This window comes from Carassius auratus, chromosome 49 (genome assembly GCF_003368295.1).
Source record: "Carassius auratus strain Wakin chromosome 49, ASM336829v1, whole genome shotgun sequence".
Classification (NCBI taxonomy): Eukaryota; Metazoa; Chordata; class Actinopteri; order Cypriniformes; family Cyprinidae; genus Carassius; species Carassius auratus.
In genome coordinates, this window is record NC_039291.1 from 5,029,099 (window position 1) to 5,053,413 (window position 24,315).

The following is a 24,315-nucleotide window of genomic DNA, read 5'->3' on the forward strand; positions in this document are numbered from 1 at the left end:
CTATACAAATTTGTATTCTGATAAACCATATAAACAAGCGGACATACGCGTGGACATATCAAGTTAAAAAGAGACTTATCTCTATTTTAAACAATATTAAATTACATATGACGGCATGTTACTAAACCGGAACATACATTTTAAACAAGTATTCATCGTTTTTATAAAACACATCGCAGTAACAGACATGTTACTAAACCAAAACAAATAATTTTATCATACATTTTTTTTAATCATGTATTCAATCAATACTTATACAACATATACAAACACATTTTAAACATATTTTAAACAAAAACTAATCATAAACACAGCCTTCTCAAAATTACAGACATGTACAATCATGCTGATCACATATTATGGGATATTCAGACTTTTAGCCACTAATACGTTTTAGGATAATGAAAAACACCAACGTCTGAGGGGTGTCAAAATATCTCCAGTCCCCAAAACCCACTCAGTCTCCAGGGGTTAAAGAATATGGAAATAAATAATTATATAATGACATCGGGCTACTAAAGCAATTCATTAAACAAAAAAAAAGGTATTCAACATTTAAGTTAATCAAACTTAAAAAAACACACCATACTCTTCTTTTTTTTAAAAGATAACTTATTTTAAATGTGATAGCATAGTATATATACAATAAACATTTCTGATGATACATATAAAAAATTATCCCTTACAGTTTTAGACCGGTGAGAGATGTCCAAACATGAATGAAATATCCCACAAAATAAAATAATACGACTTAAAAAATAAAATAAAAATGATTAAATCATAAACAGAATCTCACAGGTCCTCGTAGTGAAATGTATGTGAGACCCGAGGGGCTGCTTCACACACACACCCCGCGCAGGCGAGGGTGGAGTTCCAGACCGCATGATCTAAGTCAATGGTGTACATTATTTCAAAGCTAACATTAATGTAATGTTTTTTTTTAATAATCAGTACCCCCACTACATCTGATGTCCGTTGATTCTTAATTCAACAAAATGATGATATATATGACCTAAAATATTTTATATTTTTATATAATATTATATAATAAAAAATTATTTATATCATATATCATATCATATGTATGATCATATTATATCAGATGCGTCATGCATTAATCACTTTAGATTCTTTAAAGTTCTTATTTTTAGCACCATCTTCAAAGTTTTCATACCATCTCTCTCTCTCTCCCTCTCTCTCCCCCTCACACACACACACACACACACACACACACACACACACACACACACACTCACTCACTCCCCCTCTCTCTCACACACACACACACACACTCTCTCTCTCTCTATCTCTCTCTCTCTCTCTCTCACACACACACACACACACACACACACACACACACACACACACACAATGAAACATGAAGCCAAAGTCTTTCTGTATGTTTTTTAAAAATAAAACTTAAAATATTGATTTTGCTTTAAATCTATGCTGAGGAGCTCGTTTGTTTGTCACAGTATAGACTGTGAAGTTTAGATGAAGTTGCTTTATCTTTTAGAAGAAAGACCCTCGATCGTATTCAACCATTAAAGATGGTTCAGGAAAGACCCACGCGTCCTAGAGATGTAATTTATGTGCGTTGCTACGGTCGTAAACCTTTCACATATCTACGGTACTTTCAGACACAGAGCAGGAAAGACATTTGCAGGCCCTCTGCTTAGCCGTCCCAAAATACCTCCATTTAAAAGCAAAAATATTAAAATGACCGCCTGTACATCTAACAGGCTGTAGTTCTATTTTATATGTTTTGTATTAAAAGTACTATCCATATTATATTTAAATCCTTATTTAAAACAATATATTTAACCGACAGTATCCCCCGACGTGTTTTTTCCATCAGTTGTTTGCCCTTCAGCCTTATTACGTAGTGCTTTTCATTTAGCCTACTGTAAGATCCCTTTACAATAGTGTAATGAAAGTTAACTTTTCTTAAAGTTTATAGTTGTATTTTACAGTATCCCCATCCTTCTATCCTGTAGTTTAAACACATTGTGTGTCACTAAAGCAAGGCACACCGTCTATCGTCTTATTTTTTAAATAACCGATGACCGTCATCGTCTCTTCATATAATTTATCCACCCGAGTGCTTTTCTTACACGAGTAGAAAACTCTTTCTCTTTGGATGTGTTTGGCAGAAACATAATTTCTACATCAGAAAATTTTTTCAATGTACGCTGAACTTTTCTCATTCGATAGAAATACTATTTTCAAATTATTTACCCGGCCTATAACACTCGGTGTAAATGTTCTTACCTAGAACAGAAAACATACGCTTTGACTGTTTTGTAGATGCCAACAGATTATGTCAAGGGTGTTTCACATCTAAGAATCCCGATGTTTTGTAAATCACATTTTTCTTACACCTCGAGATTTAGCCCTATCAAGATTTTGGACGGCCGTTCACAATTTTTTTGTCGGACCGTACGTTTTTATGCGATCTTTGTGCGGCGTCATCGTAATAGGAATAAATGAAAAATTAAGAAATTAAGTTACAGTTTTTCTCTTTGAGATATTTCTTGTACCGCAACTTTGTGTCTGTCCAAAAGTGTGATCGCATGAAGCATCGAAGCAAAAATGAAGTCTAGCTGTTTTGCCCTTAAAACTATTACAACCTAAACAAATCAAACGGTACACTCGTTAAAGTTTCCACTCTCTTGTGAGATACATTTTATCCATAACCTTTTGTGTATTTGAGCGACCAAACCACTAAGAAAGAGAGTATAGCAAGAAAACTAACGTTTACAACGCATATAGAATTCAGAATACAATTGTTAAAGTATTTTATTTTTTTTTGGTTAAATGTTGATTTGTAAATTATATTTTTATTACTCCGTTAGATTTACTCATCGTTTTCGGATAGCGGATGACACAATTCACATTTTGTTTTAAGACTCCTGTAAGTTCATGCTAACTCTCGCGTGGGAAAGAGAGCGGGGTGAGCGTATTCTATTCATTTAAGAAAAATTATTAAACATTTGCCCAAACTTTTTTATTATTTTGACAAAACACAACACGACGACATTAAAGAATGTTATCAGTTCCTACGGCCATCTTCTTCGATTCAAATAAAGCAACATCTCTAGTGTACGTGTGTATGTGCTAAACATCTTTGCTTCTCCACTTCTCCAGATTTGTTAGATGGGCTACCGTTGTAATACAAACACATTTGAGAACTACGACGTTCTCACTTTTGTAACGGTTATAGAAAAATGCCGTACACACTTTTGCATTTCATAATTCAGTGATTTTAGCTGTAATGTCACATAAGACAAAAATTGTCAACGTGTGACTCGTAAACATGTATAATTCATGTATTTATTTTTACCAGAGATAGGTGACCGATCTGTTGACACGTTGTTTTGCAGTTTTCTCAGAGTTTGGTCAAACAGACAAAACGTGAACAAAATAGAGTACAAGATGATTAAACGATTGTCAAGAGAGTGTTTAAACTGAGATTGTGATGCACTTTAGAGCTTTTTCTGGTCTACCTGTGTCACAAAGACAAAGAATAGCCACTACCTCGACTTTTAAAATGAGTCTTACCATCTTCTGTTATGACTGTTACACTTAATACAAACCCATCTACTACACTAAAGTTAGACATTAAAAGTCATGGATGTCATGGATGCGGTATTTTCATCGTATGCATCTCTAAACAGTATTTCAATAAATAAACCGGTATTGATAAGTCGTTCATTTAAGTGGAGGGCGGGATGATTTTGACGGTTTTAGTCATTCGTCGTGCTTAAGGTCTGATCCGGGAAACCGCACTACGACTGGAACTGCGCTTTGTCGCGTCTAAATAACCCGCTCTTCTTTAAGAAAACCGCGAGGCGAGCAGTTTCTGACATCCATTAATTCACTTCATTTTTTTCACAACCGCAAATGTTTTGTTTAGCATACATATTAGTTTTAGTCAGTTACATAGGCGTCACGCATGAAGTTTATAGTTATTTTAAATAATTATGATAGGGTTACAGGTTTAGGTTAGTGGGGTGCCTGTAAGCGGTGACAACTTCGAGCATCGGAGAAGACGGTGTTACTCAAACACCCCATAGCGTTATCTTTTAACAAAAACTATTGTATTGTGCGTTTCTAAGACAAAATCTGTAACAGCGTTCATTAATATGTTGAAATGAAAATAAACATACAAAACTTTATAATGACCGTGAGTTCAATATAGCCTAACACCGCATTGACAAATGTTTGTTCCAACGCTTTCGCCCAAAAATTGCGAGATTTCTTGACTTTGCCGTGTTTAACGGAAGCTACAGCGAACTGTAAACCACACACTTCCTCATCGCATTACGCTAAGAAACTGCACATGGTTAAAGCTATTACACCATAAACTGTCTAAAGTTGTTAATGTACAAGCACAGTAAACTATTTCTACAAAAAATATCACTGCACTACTGTTTTTGCATATAATACATCGTTCAACAATACTTTTGCACACTCATTCGACTGTATTTATTACCGCCGTTCTCAAGTTCCTGCTGTTCATAGTGTATATATAATCCTTCATTGCTCTGTTCATCATGTACATACGATCCCTACATTGCATTCATATTTATATTCTGTATATACTCTGATCAATATCGTATATAGCAACTACACTGTATATTCTGTATAGCTTTACTTACTCTGCACTTTTATGTATATAAAACACTATATTCTTGCACTTCTGGTTAGATGCTAACTGCATTTCATTAGCTCTGTACTTGTACTCTGCATAATGACAATAAAGTTGAATCTAATCTAAACAAGTACAATCGTACGCTTCCAGGACTTTGCTCATTCTTTCTGTTTAAATTTGTTTAAACTGACTTTCGCATTCTTATCTTATTTTCACCAACTAAGTGTTATTCCTAGGCCTCGCGGATTGTTTTCTAGTTTTGGCCCTCAACCTCTTTGTTCATACGTAGCGATATCTCTGTGAATCTGTTCGATTTCATAAAATATCTTTTACGTCATATCATTATACTATCCTAGTTTATATCAGATACAAGTTTGTTTCTTCATATTTCTCTTACATCTACCCCCGTTAGAGTATCCGCGACTGTATACTCATTTGTTAGTCTCTTCGGACATGTGCTAAATCATTAAAAAAATGAACTCTGAGAAAGAATATCCGGTGAAAGGATTCAAACTTTTATTTCAACAAAACAGTGTTGAATTTACAATGAAGTAATGAAGAAAGTGATCAAATTGTTATTACAAACAATAGGGATGACATGACATCACAAGTTATCTAGCCAGAAAAGAAAATCTCGACAGGCCCTCAAGTTTTGTTCTACTATGAAATTGACGACGGTTTCAATAATTTCATGTATGGCGAAACCATAATGTTTAGCGACTAACATCACACACAAATCCGTTATGCACGTACACAGACAGAGAGTCTCGTTAATGTACATCTCGCCGCTACATTCGGCCGTCACATACAGAATTTTTCTGGTCGTTACACAAATCGGTGCCTTGCTGGTCGTATACAAGCTCGTCAAATCGGGCCACTGGTTATTTTTCAGGCTTCTTACAACGTCCATTTCTTTCTTGAGATTTGTTACGCGCTTGGAATCCATCGTACAATCAAGATTCGGATCAGATGCATCGTCTATGATTTTACGCATCAGATCAATCATTTGCTCTCTGTAACATTGTTTAAACATAGAGTCTATGTTGGCTTTTACAGGACACATCTTTCCTTCGGCACAGCCGCACTCCACTCGCTCATCCGCAGCAGCGCTGGTAGTGGCGGACATCCTTTTCAGAATTTGTTCCAAGACGTAAACCGAGCGTTTTAAAATCCACTACGATCCAGTGTTTTTTTTTTTAATCCACAACGATCCAGTGTTTTTTTTTAAAAAATGGTTCAGATCCGTCGAAGTCTTATTATTTGTAAAATTAGAGAGTGCGTCAGTTTCATACAGAGCCGATTCTGTCCGTCCACGTAGATACTGACAAATACTCCGTCGACCGCGCTGTAAAAACCCTTGTTCGCGGATCATAAGAAAACCTGCGATAACTGCAGAGATTATGAGGTCAGCCGCTCACAGGGTATAAAGACTAGCCGTAGTCACGATGAAGTAGCGGTGGATCTTCTGTACATTCTACCAAAAAATAGGTTGTGGGTGTTGCGCTCAAAAAGCGGAGGAGGGTGAAGGGCCCTGGTTAGGGTTTGACCTGCGAGAAATATGAAGAAACAAACTTGTATCTGATATAAACTAGGATAGTATAATGATATGACGTAAAAGATATTTTATGAAATCGAACAGATTCACAGAGATATCGCTACGTATGAACAAAGAGGTTGAGGGCCAAAACTAGAAAACAATCCGCGAGGCCTAGGAATAACACTTAGTTGGTGAAAATAAGATAAGAATGCGAAAGTCAGTTTAAACAAATTTAAACAGAAAGAATGAGCAAAGTCCTGGAAGCGTACGATTGTACTTGTTTAGATTAGATTCAACTTTATTGTCATTATGCAGAGTACAAGTACAGAGCTAATGAAATGCAGTTAGCATCTAACCAGAAGTGCAAGAATATAGTGTTTTATATACATAAAAGTGCAGAGTAAGTAAAGCTATACAGAATATACAGTGTAGTTGCTATATACGATATTGATCAGAGTATATACAGAATATAAATATGAATGCAATGTAGGGATCGTATGTACATGATGAACAGAGCAATGAAGGATTATATATACACTATGAACAGCAGGAACTTGAGAACGGCGGTAATAAATACAGTCGAATGAGTGTGCAAAAGTATTGTTGAACGATGTATTATATGCAAAAACAGTAGTGCAGTGATATTTTTTGTAGAAATAGTTTACTGTGCTTGTACATTAACAACTTTAGACAGTTTATGGTGTAATAGCTTTAACCATGTGCAGTTTCTTAGCGTAATGCGATGAGGAAGTGTGTGGTTTACAGTTCGCTGTAGCTTCCGTTAAACACGGCAAAGTCAAGAAATCTCGCAATTTTTGGGCGAAAGCGTTGGAACAAACATTTGTCAATGCGGTGTTAGGCTATATTGAACTCACGGTCATTATAAAGTTTTGTATGTTTATTTTCATTTCAACATATTAATGAACGCTGTTACAGATTTTGTCTTAGAAACGCACAATACAATAGTTTTTGTTAAAAGATAACGCTATGGGGTGTTTGAGTAACACCGTCTTCTCCGATGCTCGAAGTTGTCACCGCTTACAGGCACCCCACTAACCTAAACCTGTAACCCTATCATAATTATTTAAAATAACTATAAACTTCATGCGTGACGCCTATGTAACTGACTAAAACTAATATGTATGCTAAACAAAACATTTGCGGTTGTGAAAAAAATGAAGTGAATTAATGGATGTCAGAAACTGCTCGCCTCGCGGTTTTCTTAAAGAAGAGCGGGTTATTTAGACGCGACAAAGCGCAGTTCCAGTCGTAGTGCGGTTTCCCGGATCAGACCTTAAGCACGACGAATGACTAAAACCGTCAAAATCATCCCGCCCTCCACTTAAATGAACGACTTATCAATACCGGTTTATTTATTGAAATACTGTTTAGAGATGCATACGATGAAAATACCGCATCCATGACATCCATGACTTTTAATGTCTAACTTTAGTGTAGTAGATGGGTTTGTATTAAGTGTAACAGTCATAACAGAAGATGGTAAGACTCATTTTAAAAGTCGAGGTAGTGGCTATTCTTTGTCTTTGTGACACAGGTAGACCAGAAAAAGCTCTAAAGTGCATCACAATCTCAGTTTAAACACTCTCTTGACAATCGTTTAATCATCTTGTACTCTATTTTGTTCACGTTTTGTCTGTTTGACCAAACTCTGAGAAAACTGCAAAACAACGTGTCAACAGATCGGTCACCTATCTCTGGTAAAAATAAATACATGAATTATACATGTTTACGAGTCACACGTTGACAATTTTTGTCTTATGTGACATTACAGCTAAAATCACTGAATTATGAAATGCAAAAGTGTGTACGGCATTTTTCTATAACCGTTACAAAAGTGAGAACGTCGTAGTTCTCAAATGTGTTTGTATTACAACGGTAGCCCATCTAACAAATCTGGAGAAGTGGAGAAGCAAAGATGTTTAGCACATACACACGTACACTAGAGATGTTGCTTTATTTGAATCGAAGAAGATGGCCGTAGGAACTGATAACATTCTTTAATGTCGTCGTGTTGTGTTTTGTCAAAATAATAAAAAAGTTTGGGCAAATGTTTAATAATTTTTCTTAAATGAATAGAATACGCTCACCCCGCTCTCTTTCCCACGCGAGAGTTAGCATGAACTTACAGGAGTCTTAAAACAAAATGTGAATTGTGTCATCCGCTATCCGAAAACGATGAGTAAATCTAACGGAGTAATAAAAATATAATTTACAAATCAACATTTAACCAAAAAAAAATAAAATACTTTAACAATTGTATTCTGAATTCTATATGCGTTGTAAACGTTAGTTTTCTTGCTATACTCTCTTTCTTAGTGGTTTGGTCGCTCAAATACACAAAAGGTTATGGATAAAATGTATCTCACAAGAGAGTGGAAACTTTAACGAGTGTACCGTTTGATTTGTTTAGGTTGTAATAGTTTTAAGGGCAAAACAGCTAGACTTCATTTTTGCTTCGATGCTTCATGCGATCACACTTTTGGACAGACACAAAGTTGCGGTACAAGAAATATCTCAAAGAGAAAAACTGTAACTTAATTTCTTAATTTTTCATTTATTCCTATTACGATGACGCCGCACAAAGATCGCATAAAAACGTACGGTCCGACAAAAAAATTGTGAACGGCCGTCCAAAATCTTGATAGGGCTAAATCTCGAGGTGTAAGAAAAATGTGATTTACAAAACATCGGGATTCTTAGATGTGAAACACCCTTGACATAATCTGTTGGCATCTACAAAACAGTCAAAGCGTATGTTTTCTGTTCTAGGTAAGAACATTTACACCGAGTGTTATAGGCCGGGTAAATAATTTGAAAATAGTATTTCTATCGAATGAGAAAAGTTCAGCGTACATTGAAAAAATTTTCTGATGTAGAAATTATGTTTCTGCCAAACACATCCAAAGAGAAAGAGTTTTCTACTCGTGTAAGAAAAGCACTCGGGTGGATAAATTATATGAAGAGACGATGACGGTCATCGGTTATTTAAAAAATAAGACGATAGACGGTGTGCCTTGCTTTAGTGACACACAATGTGTTTAAACTACAGGATAGAAGGATGGGGATACTGTAAAATACAACTATAAACTTTAAGAAAAGTTAACTTTCATTACACTATTGTAAAGGGATCTTACAGTAGGCTAAATGAAAAGCACTACGTAATAAGGCTGAAGGGCAAACAACTGATGGAAAAAACACGTCGGGGGATACTGTCGGTTAAATATATTGTTTTAAATAAGGATTTAAATATAATATGGATAGTACTTTTAATACAAAACATATAAAATAGAACTACAGCCTGTTAGATGTACAGGCGGTCATTTTAATATTTTTGCTTTTAAATGGAGGTATTTTGGGACGGCTAAGCAGAGGGCCTGCAAATGTCTTTCCTGCTCTGTGTCTGAAAGTACCGTAGATATGTGAAAGGTTTACGACCGTAGCAACGCACATAAATTACATCTCTAGGACGCGTGGGTCTTTCCTGAACCATCTTTAATGGTTGAATACGATCGAGGGTCTTTCTTCTAAAAGATAAAGCAACTTCATCTAAACTTCACAGTCTATACTGTGACAAACAAACGAGCTCCTCAGCATAGATTTAAAGCAAAATCAATATTTTAAGTTTTATTTTTAAAAAACATACAGAAAGACTTTGGCTTCATGTTTCATTGTGTGTGTGTGTGTGTGTGTGTGTGTGTGTGTGTGTGTGTGTGTGTGAGAGAGAGAGAGAGAGAGATAGAGAGAGAGAGAGTGTGTGTGTGTGTGTGTGAGAGAGAGGGGGAGTGAGTGAGTGTGTGTGTGTGTGTGTGTGTGTGTGTGTGTGTGTGTGTGTGTGTGAGGGGGAGAGAGAGGGAGAGAGAGAGAGATGGTATGAAAACTTTGAAGATGGTGCTAAAAATAAGAACTTTAAAGAATCTAAAGTGATTAATGCATGACGCATCTGATATAATATGATCATACATATGATATGATATATGATATAAATAATTTTTTATTATATAATATTATATAAAAATATAAAATATTTTAGGTCATATATATCATCATTTTGTTGAATTAAGAATCAACGGACATCAGATGTAGTGGGGGTACTGATTATTAAAAAAAAACATTACATTAATGTTAGCTTTGAAATAATGTACACCATTGACTTAGATCATGCGGTCTGGAACTCCACCCTCGCCTGCGCGGGGTGTGTGTGTGAAGCAGCCCCTCGGGTCTCACATACATTTCACTACGAGGACCTGTGAGATTCTGTTTATGATTTAATCATTTTTATTTTATTTTTTAAGTCGTATTATTTTATTTTGTGGGATATTTCATTCATGTTTGGACATCTCTCACCGGTCTAAAACTGTAAGGGATAATTTTTTATATGTATCATCAGAAATGTTTATTGTATATATACTATGCTATCACATTTAAAATAAGTTATCTTTTAAAAAAAAGAAGAGTATGGTGTGTTTTTTTAAGTTTGATTAACTTAAATGTTGAATACCTTTTTTTTTGTTTAATGAATTGCTTTAGTAGCCCGATGTCATTATATAATTATTTATTTCCATATTCTTTAACCCCTGGAGACTGAGTGGGTTTTGGGGACTGGAGATATTTTGACACCCCTCAGACGTTGGTGTTTTTCATTATCCTAAAACGTATTAGTGGCTAAAAGTCTGAATATCCCATAATATGTGATCAGCATGATTGTACATGTCTGTAATTTTGAGAAGGCTGTGTTTATGATTAGTTTTTGTTTAAAATATGTTTAAAATGTGTTTGTATATGTTGTATAAGTATTGATTGAATACATGATTAAAAAAAATGTATGATAAAATTATTTGTTTTGGTTTAGTAACATGTCTGTTACTGCGATGTGTTTTATAAAAACGATGAATACTTGTTTAAAATGTATGTTCCGGTTTAGTAACATGCCGTCATATGTAATTTAATATTGTTTAAAATAGAGATAAGTCTCTTTTTAACTTGATATGTCCACGCGTATGTCCGCTTGTTTATATGGTTTATCAGAATACAAATTTGTATAGCGCCGTGGATATTATAGTGATATAACAAGGTACGTGTGGCTTATGATGAAATTTATAGGCTAGTCATAATTCAGATCGCTTAAAAGTGTACGTGCATGCAGCATTTTATTGTATGGTGGTACTGTAGGTGTACGGTTAAAATAAATAATTAAACAGCTTTTTGAAAAAGATATGATATAAAGATGGATATAAAAGGTTTTAAATATAATATAGAAAATGTCTTGCAACAAATAATGTGAAATGAATTTAACTGAATTGTGTCAATGACACGTCCGGGTTCCTCAATAGACCATATTCTTCATTCTGTTCAATTATATATTCCCCGATCCTGGTAAAATGTATATTTTTTAGTGATGAACAAAACTAATGTAAATGTTTTGTTTTATATTGTTTGTGAATGTATAATGTGTTTATATTCATTAAAAGAAGAAAATAAGACTTGGAGACGAATGTGTGTACACGGGCATTAGAGGGAGAGAGAGGGAGAGAGAGAGAAAGGGGGTACAAGAGATGCTAGACGCGCACCAGCCGTAATTCATAGGTGAACCGTCAGAAAACTGTCAAAATCATGGTACTCCCGTGTGAGATACGTTTGGTTTTAATTAAAAATGGCTTTGAAGATATTATGATTGGTTAGTAAATTCGGAAGAAAGTGAAGTGTAGCGTGCAAACGAAGACGCTGTGAATACTTGCAGGTCAGGAAGGTGATGTGAAAACATCTCTTTCCTGCTCTCTAAAAAAAGAAAAAGAAAAAAAAAGATCTTGTTTTATCTGAAACAGTCGGTTTCAGTATATTTTTTTATACGGTTTAATTTATAACCTTAGTTAAATTGTTTTTAGATTATGTATATAATATAAACTATATAATGTTTTATATATATAAATGTGAAATAATTAAAATGTGTTGTAGATTATATAAATTATATAATGTTTTATATATAAATGTGAAATAATTAAAATGTGTTTTAGATTATATAAATTATATAACTGAAATGTTTTTCAATCTTTAATTGTTTTATATATATAAATTATAGGATGTTTTATATATATAAATGTAGAACACACAGACCCCATTTATACACCGCTCATAAACGTAATGGGAGGGGGAGAAACCGTATAACCACACACACATAACCGTATAACTGTGGTAAACTTCAAACAAGCTAACTGACACAAACTTCAAACAACTTCTGTCAAAAGCACATGATCGATGGTTGGGGAGTCTTTCATATACCGTTTTAACTTAGAACTAACAGGTCAATAGGGTAAAACTTTCTGTCAAAACCGCATGATCGATGCGTGAGGAGTCTTTCATCTTCCGTTTAAACTAGCCGTCAAAACCATGATTTAGAACTAATTAGGTCAATAGGGTAAAACTTTCTGTCAAAAACGCATGATCGATGTGTGGAAAGGTCATAGGTTAACCCTTGAAGTCGGAAAGTTCCGCCCATCCATCATAAGGTTACCGGAAGTTCAACCTGTCAAAAGGTCAAAGGTCAAAGTCATAAATCATCATGACAGAAGGTATAGAATAATAACTACTCATGCCGCACGCGCTGAGCTCTGAAGCGGTTCACTCAGAGTTGTAACGTTTAAGAATATCAGCAGCGTTGAAAACGGGGCAATGGAACTGCACTGAATTGAAAGCTAATCTGCAAAGGCTATTATTTGCTTGCGATGGAGATCCTTATTAGATGAACGCGTGTGCTGTCTACTGTTTTAACAGGTAATAACTTGGGCTACATTCGATTACAGTACACGATACCACTGTGACATTAGTTTGTTGTACGTGTGTGGCTTATAACAGGTTGAATGCAGCTTCCAAAAGACAAAGAATAGCCGATTAAGATTTTATTAATTTTAATACAATCACACCAGTGCGAGTACGTTCAGCAAGTCATATCATCAGCTGCTAAATTCAGATCTGTGATCGCTTGCTGGCGCTGAGCCAGAGACAGACGCGTTTTTACAGCGCTGCGCATTAACCAATCACACACGGTTCTGTTGAGCTTTTGAGTGCAATGGCCAATCAGAGGTGTTCCGATGAGTCATCGCTGAAATGCCGGTGCTTCCTTCACTCGCTCACTGACTGAATACCTCTTTCTGCCGAATTCTCTCGTCAGAAACAACAAAGTGCAGATGTGTGTACGAATCTATAATTAAGATATTGATTTCACAGTGTGTTAACAGTTTCAGTGATTTTAATGGTAGTTTCTGAGAGTGAATGAAATCTAGACTGTCAGTGAAAATTATGTTTAATAATGTAAATGTTATTTGCTCTCTTTCTGAACAATGAAAGATTAGTAGCAATATTTATATCACATTAATTTTCAATGTTAAATTCACATTTAAAATAAAGTCAGTCGTATTAAAAATATGTTATGGCATGATACCTATATTTGTTACTTAAATAAACAGACAGGGTTTTATAATAAATTACATAAATTGGATTAAAGGCTGATGAAATATATACATTTATACACACACACATACATTACATACATTTTTTGTCTATATATCTATATAAAAATAGGCTCCGTATATATGACCCAAAGTAACTAGTAACTAACTACTTGAGTAAATTTTTTATCCGATACTCTTTTACTCTTACTCAAGTAACTATTCAAGACTAGTACTTTTACTTTTACTTGAGTAGATATTTCTAGAATTACTTTTACTTTTACTTGGGTAAAGTTTTTGGGTACTCTACCCACCTCTGGTCCCCAGTGAAGGCAGACACATACACCTGCTCTCTGAGCATTTTGAAGGTACAAGATCTGCAGTGAAAATTGGGAGATAGAGCTATTTTAAGCCACTTTCAGTAGATAAGTGTCAGGAAAGACAGGAAAAAGTTCACCTAGTTTTGGAATTGAAAATTGCAGCTTAACCAGCTACATGGGTTATCGTTGGTCATTAACTGATTTAACTTGGTTGTAAGTGAATGAACCAGTAGTCCAGTGTTTCCTGTACTGTAGTTCAGTGGCGAACCTCAAACAATATATGACTCATGAATTATTATCACAAACTAAAAATTAAGTATGTTTTGTTTAAGATTTATGATATTGAAATGCAGCTAATGTTTTATATAATATCTCATCAAGGATGAATTAAATATAGTAAAAAGAGATGGCAAATATATTTATAGTTTTTGTATAGTTTTTCCTGTTTATAGCTTTAATTTGATTTCCTCTAAAATATTTCAAATAAATGCTGTTCTTTCTATTTGTCTGAAGACTGAAGGTTGCTGAAAATACAATTTTGCCTACACAAGAATTAAATACATTTTAAAATATATTTAAATAAAGAACTGTTGTTTTAAAACGTGATAAAAATTTCACAATCTTACTGTTTTCACAAATAAATGCCGCTCTGATAACCAAAAAGACCTCTTTCAAAAACATAAAGAAATGTACCAACCACAAACTTTCGAACAGTAGTTTATATATTAACAATGTTACAAATACGTTTGCTATATGTTAGCTATGTCCAAAGCACTTTTTGGACTAGATGGCAAGCTTGACCACCCAATGACCTGATTTCCTGCTAGGAATAGATATGTAATATTTTGGTCAAGAGCTCTTCCATCTTCAGGGGGTAGAATGCTGTTACCCTTTATAATGTTTGTGTGTACTATACACTGAATTGCTTTTACATTTCCTTGCAATTCTATTATACTGTACATAGGCTGTTAGTGACCCCTGAACTCTGTAGACGGTAATATCCCACCCTAACTCCCTGCTCTCACCCCTACAGAAGTGTTTAGGAGTTCAGAATGTGGCCAAACCTGCCTCATCCATCTGCAGCGGAGTGCATTTCTTGCTTCATTCCCATGTCCTGTATGAGATCAGAATGTTTGGCCTTCAAGCAAGCAAGAGAGGTGAATTATTCATCTTCCTGTTTCCAGCGAGACCCCAAGTAATGCACAAAGAAGAAATATATTGATATACCAATACACAGCTGGCTAATAAATAATGTATCCTCACTCCATGTTTAATGGGTTACTGCGGTCATGCTAAGTAATGATTGACATTGGAATTGCCCCAGTCTCACTGCTGTAGGTGGCATTTTGGTGGATTTGGATGAGGTAGCTTGTTGTAAGTGCAATATCATAGCCCTATCAAACAACTTTATGTCTGATCCAAAGGTGAGCACTGCTGCCAAGGATATTCTACTCTATCTGCTGAAGGGACGATTGATGATGACAGCTGCAAGTTGGAGCAGATTTAATGAGGCACTTTATCCGGTCATTCCCATATTACAGGTGCAAACACTCTTTCCTTTCTCCACATCTCTCGTCACACGCACACACAAATGCACAGACGCAATATAACCGTCAAACTAGGCTGAAAAAAATAATTTCCAATGTAATATTAACGTGTTTGCAAGACGCCTGAGGCAGAATGGTAATTTCCATGTTACGCCGCATTCTAGTTTAAACAAGGTTATTTTGTACGTTTCAAAAACCGAAGCTGTGTTTCATTTTTGAAACGACTTCCACTGCGGGGTAGGGTGGGGTTGAAATCGAATATTCATAAATCTTTTCAAGGTCATCACATTTGATTCATTTTTAGCTGAAGCCCCTGAGTAATCGGTTTGTGCTGTCAATAAAGCAGTGGTGAAATGGCACTGTGTGTTGTTTATTGTTTTTCCAAAATGGATTTAGGTTTGAGTCTGTTGTCCATCATGGACGTGTTAAACCTTGGTGCGTTTTTGCATTTTAGAGATATGCAGGCATTGAGGACGCCCTGAGAAACTGTATCCTGCTGATAAGTGAAGCATCTGCTGAAAAGAGAGCTGCTAGATTATGGGCGGCTCTCCGATTTCAGTTCACCAAGCAATCAAATAATATAATTCTAAACTATCATTTATTCTCACTTAATTGCAGTTAGCATGCAATTAAGTGTCCGAAGACATTAAATCAAAATGCTTAATTGTGAACTAAATGTAAAATTTGTTTAAGTTACATTTTACTTACTTTTAACAGGCTGAAAATTAAGTTGATATTCACAGAAACTATTGCTAGTTATGATCAGCATTCAAATAATAATTCAAATAAATCTTATTGCGAAGTGTTACCACAAATCTATAATAGTATATCAATAATGCTAAATTAACACAACCATCCGAATGAACTTAAGTCTGGGAAGATACCACATTTAATTTGATACAAATGAAACTGAGGAATACTGTTTTGCTGTTGTTGTTTTTTGCCTTTTGATTTATTTTTAATTAATTTTATTGAATGAAGCATTCTAGCCTAATTTGTGGACTGTTGTCATATGCATCAAATTAACAATGTTGTCCTTCCTCAGTGAGCTCCATTTCTCTCAAAACACCTCACAAACCAATTTGAAGTGTTTTGAAGCAAGTGCATAAATTGACAAAGCAGGTAACATATTTCAACATGATCTAGAAACAGACAGTCTTGATTTATATTTCATTATGTTCTTTATAGATTCATCAATGCATGCTGTGCTGAAGGCCTTGGGTTTATCAGACAAGCTCATATCTTTCATCACACAGTGTGTCAACAACATGTTGGTAAACCTCACATTCTCTTTTGTTTCATGAGCCTTTTATCATGAATGAATTTAGGAAACTGGGGCCTGGGCATGATACTTGAGTTAATGGTGTCAGTCAAGATTGAGTCAGTATGAGTTCACATCTATTGCATGAACTGTACACCCCTAGGGTGAAAGCTGCCAGCTTTGTTGAGTATTCAGGCCTACAAATCTAGCTAATTAGTGAGAATTATGCACCGAAATGTCTGGCAATTATGCCATGAGCAGTATCTGAAGCATCGCCTTCATTCGCCATGCCTAGTTAGTGCTGTTATTGTCAATTATGACTTTGCTCTGGCTGTTTGTTTTGACTACTTGCCTTGTCTTTGAGGCTATCTAACTTTTTGTGGTTATGGTCTTACAGTGAATGTTATGACTGCGGTCATGTTTGTGTTGACTGTAAACACTTCTAAACTCAATCATGATGACTTATGACTTTTTATAACACCTTTCTAAACAACTTAGCACTTCAGAAACTTGTCGCGGATGTGTTCTTCTGATGATTATGAAAACTTCTTTAATTATCTCACTTTATTCATTACTTCCAAGAAGCTAAGACATTTAAGCTCATGTCTTGTGTCTTACCTCTGGGATCTATTTATATGTAGAGCATGGATTATTTGTTGGAGCCTTGCACATGCATGCTGAGGAAGCTGGTCCTTGCAGAGCCCTCCCTACATCACAGTCTGTCCCAGCAAACGTCTCTTCTTATCATGCTGCTCAGAGGTATGGCCCACAAAACATCCCACCGACCTTAATTTCATCCAGTTTACCGTAGATAGTTAAATTGTCCCAAGCACCAGTTTTATAGGCACCTTTTATAGCTGTTAGTTTTCTTATTATTTTTCATTCTCTTGGAGTTTATGTCAGCTACTTTGGCACAAGGAATTGGGTCTCAGTGTTCATATTGCCAATTTTGGGGTCATTCTCAATTCTTCTAGTGCCACCAACAGTTAACCTTCAAGATCATTCACTACCATTTAAATGATTTATTTGATTTAAAAAAAAATTACGCTCACAAAAACTGCATTTGTTTGACTGAAAATAAAGTATTATTTTAATTTCATTGCACAACAAAACAAACTAAAACAAAACTAAAAATATGAATAATTGGATATTTGAATTTCATAACCATTTCAAGTCTTGCGAAGAAATTTTTTTCAAGCAATTTTTGAAACAAAACTTCATTCACACCATGTCCGTAGCTTAGTGTTTGTGCAAAGTTTGATTACATGTCGTGACAGCACAGATCTATGCATTTACTTGGTAACACAAGGTCCACTGTTGTGTTTGGCCACTCAATTGCTGCTTGTAATTGCATCTTTGATTATTTCTACATTTACTGCTAAAAATGCAGAGCTATTGACACCCTCCTTCCAGTTCTCTAGAACATCGCATAAATGGCAAATGTTATTTTTATGCATTCCCCATGTCTAGACATTTATAAGCATTTCCAAGTGTAGAGCTCCCAGATATGCTGTTTGTGAATGTTTGTATTACATCAGTATGGTGATGTAAAAAAATGTTTTTCTGGCTCAACCCCATTTTGTTTTGTTCCACAATAACATCTATAATAGATCAGTTGTGTTGCTTTCCCTGTTATAGTTTTGATTTCATGTTTTATTTCTCCCTGCTCTCAGGATGTGGCCCTTTAAATCTACTTGCTACTATGCCACAATTAACCATTTTGTATTTGTATACAGTATATTATGTACAATTCATGCTTTGTACATTTTTACTTTGACACTTTTGTATATTTAAATTTCAATCAGGACCACTTCCGTCAAGTATATTTATGACAATTATAATTGCATACATTTAGTGTTGGCGGTATGGTTATGTTCTGGGCAACTCTCCACACGCCTGTCCATGCAGCCATGCTCGGACAGAGTGGGGAGAGCAGCAAGACAAACCCCCCTGGGGTACAGAACAGAACCATTATAAGCATACATAATTACAATTCTCAATTACATGAGTTGTAAACAAAATGTCATAGAGACTGCTTCCAATGAAGACACTGTAAAGAAAGAACAAGTTAGATCGGATTACAGGTTCAGTTGGTGGAATTGAGGTTGGAGGAGGGAGTTAATTGCAAGCAGCAATGAGATGGAAGAGACGCTGAAGAATGGGAATTTAAATAGACCACAGGTGATAGGTGTCAAGACTGGATTGGTACACGTCAGGAACAGCTGATGCAAGCGTGACTAACATGGCCTGACTGAACTAACGCGATGCTCGATGATTGCTCTCCTGGTATTTTGACTTATTTAAGCTTCTCTCTTGATAAAAGAGAAGCCAGTTGTTTGATGAACAGTCAAGAATAGTTGTTTGGTATGTTTTCTTTGTTGTATGATCTCACACTCCATTGTTCGATATGTAAAATATAAATAAATCTGCTGCCGGCTGCATTCAACCCCCGTCAATTAATAAAACCCTAATCTGATGACACTTATAATTATAAATGCGTGTTTCGATTAATTTAAAAGAATAGTTCACCCAAAAATTAAAATTAGCTGAAAATGTACTCAGGCCTTCCAAGATAGCATTACATCACTTGCACAACAATGGATCCTCTGCAGTGAATCGGTGCCATCCCAATGAGATAAAAATGTCACAATAATCCACAAGTAATCCACATCACTCCCATCCATCAGTTAACATCTAATGAAGTGAAAAGGAGTTTGTTTGTAAGAAACAAATCCATCAATAAGGTTTTTTAACTTTGAACTAACTCTTCTTTTGTCACTGGGTCCAGTGTTGTATGGACTCCAGTGGCTTTCATTGTATAGACAAAAATGTGTTAAAAACTATAATACTTTGGCACATGTTCGATTTCAACATCTTCGTTCCCTGATCAGCACTGATAAAGCTGGCTCAGACACAGGCCTGTCTTCCTTCTCACTGCCTGCTGCCATTATACGGAGGTAAATCACATCCATTATGACATTCTAGCTGTGCATTAAAAGAAACGGCCGTTTAATTTCTCCATAACCTTCCTTTCAGAGGTGTCATGGGTGAATTAAATTGTAATTTAACTATTATTTGACAGATTAATTGTATATAAAATGTGTTATCTCATAATTTCTCACAGGTAATCTACCATTTCAAGCTGCTTCACACCATGCAGTGAGTCCCTACTGTTCAGTTCTCCCTCCATACTCAGACCTGCTGAGTCTGAAACCTGTCTTGGAAGCACTGCAGATCACCTGGAACACAGCATGGCATTCGGGGATTGATGGACTGCTAGAGCATCTGAGGGGTTTTGTGACGTATCCGAGTAAGTTGCATTTGGGTTTTCAAGGATTTAAATTGTTTTATTTAATTTGTAACACTTTACAATAAGGTAATTTTGATTACATTAGTTAAATGCATGAATTAAGAATGAACAATACTTCTACAGTAAACTAAATATGCCAGCGTCAACTACAACATTTACTGATACATTTAAAATCAAAAGTTGCATTTGTTAAAATTAATTATTGTGCTCTAACATTAACAAAGATTAATAAATGCTTTAAAATATATATTTCTCATTGTTAGTTAATGCTCTCTAATGCATTTAATGTTAGCAAATCGGTTGAATAAGTGCATTTTGAAAATGTTTTATTTATATTTCTAAGCAGTAAAATTGTATTGAGCACTAGAAATTTTGGGTAGTACATCAGAGTTAAGATAGAATGCTTTAATTGTTGAACTGTTCAGAAACTTTTGCTGGCATATGATTTATGGTGTAGGACAAAAGTCATTTTAATACGCAGCAGCTGTTGTTATGTTAACAAGATAACTGCTGGAAGTAAACATGAAAGAATAAATGAAGAAATCAAAATTCGGTCATCATTTATTGTTCTTGCAAAGCTGTTAGCCTTTATTTATCTTTGGAAATACTTTTTTTTTTTTTTTTACTTTATGTAACACTTACAATAAATCAACAGTTCATATATCTGCTTTGTCATGCCTAGAGCTGATCCGTGCTGGTAGCTGAGGATATACATAAAGTTTGCACTGAAGTTCTACTGAAGAAACAAAGTCACCTACATCTTGGATGCCCCCGGGGTAAGCAGATAAACATTACATTTTAATTTTTGGGTGAACTATCCTTTTAACCCTCATTATTTACTTACTTCTAAGGTTTCATGGTGATCTACTCCTGTCCAAATCTCAGGCGGTGGTCTTAAGAATAAGCAACTACAGGCTGGGTTTACAGGACTGTGTTCACGCAGTTTGTGACGCAAGCTTCCACAACACTGTGACCTTTGCCATGACCAGGATGCACCTGTACCTTCTCGCTGAACACCTTGCACTGAAATCTACCGCCCAGAGCAGCAAGAATATCCTGCAAACCCCAAGCTGGCACAATGCTGTAGTAGAGAGGTAAACTCTCTATGTGTGATCTATTGATTTATTTTCCCTATGCCTCCAGATGTGTGATCACCAGGCATGACTTTGCATGAGTTTGATGGAGTGCGCCAGCATGTCACAGCCCTAAACAATGAATGAGCTGACACTTTCAGACACAAAGCCAAACAATGTTTTATCTTTGGCAAAACAGAGCTTAGAAATTACACTGGTACTACAAGAAACTAAATACAGCACCAGTCAAACGTTTAAGGTCATATATTTTTATTTATTTATTTATTTTTGAAATAAATTTATTATTTTGTTCAGCAAAGGTGCATTAAATTGATCAAAAGAGACAGAAATGACATTCATAATGATACGAAAGTTTTCATTTCAAATAAATGCTGTTTTTCTGAACTTTCAATTTATCAAAGAATTCTGAAAAAAACGTAGCACAATTTCCACAAAAATATTAAGCCACACAGCTAATAATAATAATATATGATGTTACCTGAGCACCAAATCAGCATATTAGAATGAATAATTTTCTATTTTTTAAGGATCATTTGACACTGAAAACTGTAGTAATGGCTGCTGATTTAGCTTTGCCATCACAGGAATACATTACTTTTTAAATATTATACACACACACACACACACACACACACACACATATATATATATATAGATAGATAGATAGATAGATAGATAGATAGATAGATAGATAGATAGATAGATAGATAGATAGATAGATAGATAGATAGATAGATAGATAGATAGATAGATAGATAGATAGATGATAGATAGAAAATCTCAAGTCAAGTCAAGTCACCTTTATTTATATAGCGCTTTAAACAAAATGCATTGCGTCAAAGCAACTGAACAACATTCATTAGGAAAACAGTATGTCAATAATGCAAAATGATAGTTAAGGAAGTTCATCATTGAATTCAGTGATGTCATCTCTGGTCAGTTAAATAGTGTCTGTGCATTTCAATTCCAGGCTGCAAACAATTCTTTTACATTGTAATAATTTTTCACAATATTACAATTTTTCAGCATTTTTGAAAACAAATAAATGCAGCATTGGAGAGCATACTTAATATATAAAAAATATATATAATTGTAGTATAAATACAATTATGAAATAATGCAATGCAATAAACTGTGCATGTGCTTAACAAGAGAATGCACAGTTTAAAGTGAAATAAGTATTTTGTAACATTTTACACCTTTGTAAAAATAAATATTTTTATCTTTTGTACATTGATAAATATAAAAAGATACATATTGTAAAAATATTTCACAGTATTACAGTATTGGCAAGTGACTTCTTTCAAAAACATTAAACGACTCCAAAAATCTGAATGATAGAGTAAGCACTTTGTATTATTCTGACATATTTCTGATGGTACAAGATGAGAGGCTCTTGGTGGATATTGTTTCGTTCCTCAACATCCTTCTTCAAGCAGAACCAGTCTGAACTGGACCACCGGGACATTAAATGGCTCTTAGAATTACTCCTGAACCAGGTATGCCTGAATACAGCACAGTTATGGATGAGTGCCTGCCTGCATTTCCATGTGATTACTTTGGAGACCTCATAAAACAATAGAGAGACTTATGGAACATTGGTAATTAAATTAGTTTGCCCTTCTGCCTTAGATGAACACAGTGTGGTGCATTTATTAAGAAGAGATGAAATAAATCACACTGCGGAGCAAGACAAATACATTAATATCATATTAACGCTTGTAACAGAGAGCTGTTCATCAGCTGTCATTGTTTTTGGTTTCTCACACTGGGGATGAATGGCTTTATTTCTTAAAAGTCTCTTCCAGCCTTACCTCATCTTAATGTGCATGTAAACAAACCTGCCTTGATGCCCGACAAAGAACGCTGGGTTTGATGAAACGCCTGGTGCGGAAGGTGGTTAAATGCAGAGAGCATCCACAGTCACTGGAGTGTTTCTCAAACATCTGTGCTGTCTAAATGAAACTCAGGCACTACAGGTTTGTTTTTTGTTTTTTGTTTTTTTTTTGGTGGTGCCTGTTAAACCAAGCACATGTTTATTATTTAGCACAAAATTTTGCCATTCTGCATTATTGAAAAAGAAAAATCTTTGGACAATGATTGCTCAAATTGTACCAAATAATGAGGAGAAGTATACTATTACTTTTTGGAAGAAAAGCCATCCTAGCAATTAGAACATCCTAGCAACTGCCTATCAATCTTGACAGTGGGTTTTCCACGGGGAATCTCCACACACTTTCTTCAGAAAGTATAAAATCTACTTAGTCCATAATGTTCCATTTTTCAGGTAAAATATATGCATTATGATTCCTAGTGATGCTGAATGGGGAATTTGCCATAAAGCTGCTTTTTTTTAATTGTCATTTCCTGTGGCGGATGATGTTGAGGTTATCAAATTGTGTCCAGCTGAATCTGGAGGCATCTGTCTGGCTGTAATTGACGGATCACATTGTTAAGTAACTGTGTGTTCGTGTGTGTAGGAGTCGCACACCCTGCTGAACTTGCTGAGTGGTGAAGCTCAGACCCACACGCAGATCCAAGCTTCAAGCCCACCTCAATCACAGGCTACAGAGAGAACTGACTGGCTTCGAATGGCACACACTTCTGACAGGTAAGACACACACACACACACACACACACACACACTCACAGAGCAGTGGGTGACACAAATGCAAGATAATGACTCACGAACTCGGGCACATCGAATAAGTCACTCTCACACTCAAAATGACTCACTTGACTCATTTAGCAACAGACTCACACTTACTGACTCACTCATATTCTTTAACACATGCAGTGAACCATCGTACAGCTCTATCTATAGCACAGACCCACACGCACTGTGGCCTGTTCTAAGACTATAAAAAATATTTTTCACCATTCTAACTATTAGGCATATAATACACTACAATTCAAGTTTTTGTTTGGTAAGATTTCTTTTTTTTATGTTTTTAATAGAAATCTCTTAAACTCAGTTAAAATACAGTACAAAGAGTAATATTGTGAAATATTGTTATTATTATTATTATTATTTTAATATATAGTTTAAAATGTAATTCACTCCTGTGATGCAAAGCAACATTTTCAACAACCATCATATTTTACAGTACGTGTCACATGATCCTTCAG

The 24,315-nt window shown here is 35.3% G+C and overlaps 1 pseudogene; it reads left to right on the forward strand.

Moving 5' to 3' along the window:
• LOC113065902 (rotatin-like) overlaps positions 1-24,315 on the forward strand; it is a 55,883-nt pseudogene that overhangs the window by 12,141 nt on the left and 19,427 nt on the right.